Genomic DNA, 1,240 nt, shown 5'->3' on the forward strand with positions numbered 1-1,240 from the left:
ACTGAATATATCATGATGTCACATGAGTACAGTTATCCAACTGCCACTAACTAGCCAAAGGACCCTCCAGTGTCCTAGCAGCAAAGCTGGCAACTTCTCTGCTAAGTCTCCACTCCCGCAGAGGAAGCTGCGCAAGAGTCAGACTTGAGTACCTACAAGTAGCACACAGCCAGCTTTCCCAGCCTGGGCCCAATAGGACCATCCTTCAAACCCTGCTGTGGACACTGCCTACAGACCATGTCCTAATCTCTGGGATGGGCTAAAGAAATCAGAGGCATTTGGCTGTAGTGCTGGGCATCCCCTTCCGGGCTGCTTGCCATCTCTCTCTACTGAGGCCATGAGCTTCCTTCCCAACGCTAGGTGGGTCCACACACAGCAACACCTCTATAAATGCTGCGTGTCAAGGGGTAACATCTCACCTCTATGGGAGTCAACATTCAGTATCTAGGTTTGTGCCGTTGGCTATGTATGGAATCCTGGGAGACTCTTTGGTGTGTCACAGCATAACTGTCTGACTGAAGAAAGGAGTGTGGCACCCTCTTACGCCAAGGAGATGTCACCTTTCATTTATTTATTTATTTATTTATTTTGTAAAGCAGCACCCAAGCCCCTCACTCATGGGACCTGGGAAAGGAATCAAGTGTTTGCATACACTTCCAGCTAAAAAATGGGCAGAGGGTAGAGAGCAGGAGGAGAGTCGGGGTCATAAGGACATTCCTGTAAGGGAGGCGAGAGAAATGCACCTCGGTGCTACATCACTGAGGGTAATGAACTGCTTAAGTGAATTCCACCTTCCCACTACAGCACGCTGAGGCAGCCCAGTAAAGTCCAGGAGGTACCCAGGCAAGAAAATACCACAACCAGCCGGGGCAGCCAAGACCCAAGGAGATTGCAGGTGGAAGACCCAAGGTGATTGATGGCTGAATACCCGTAACAAAAATTCTCAAGTTGTGCTTTTCTTCTTCTTAAATACAGTGGGGAGCGGGGAAGAGAACACGGAAGCACCATCGATTGTGAGGGACAGAACAAAATAATGGAGTTAAACACTTTGGAATGTTAAACAGACCGTGATTCAAACTCTGCAGATTGTGGCTAGGCAGCTTAGTGAATTAATTGCTCGTGAATTAAAAATAAATTATTATAAAATAGATTTCTGTACATTTTACATACATATACTCTCTTCTCAATACATAAGCTGGGAGGGGAGACTCAGTCCCAGCCAAAGTCGCGGCCGGTCATC

The 1,240-nt window shown here is 47.5% G+C and overlaps 1 protein-coding gene across 1 annotated transcript in view; it reads right to left on the bottom strand.

Moving 5' to 3' along the window:
- Positions 1-1,240, bottom strand: part of LOC116078678 (heparan sulfate glucosamine 3-O-sulfotransferase 3B1-like) — a 36,261-nt gene that overhangs the window by 1,340 nt on the left and 33,681 nt on the right. The window lies entirely within an intron of this gene.

The sequence above is a fragment of the Mastomys coucha genome, unplaced genomic scaffold (genome assembly GCF_008632895.1).
Source record: "Mastomys coucha isolate ucsf_1 unplaced genomic scaffold, UCSF_Mcou_1 pScaffold5, whole genome shotgun sequence".
NCBI classification, from domain to species: domain Eukaryota; kingdom Metazoa; phylum Chordata; class Mammalia; order Rodentia; family Muridae; genus Mastomys; species Mastomys coucha.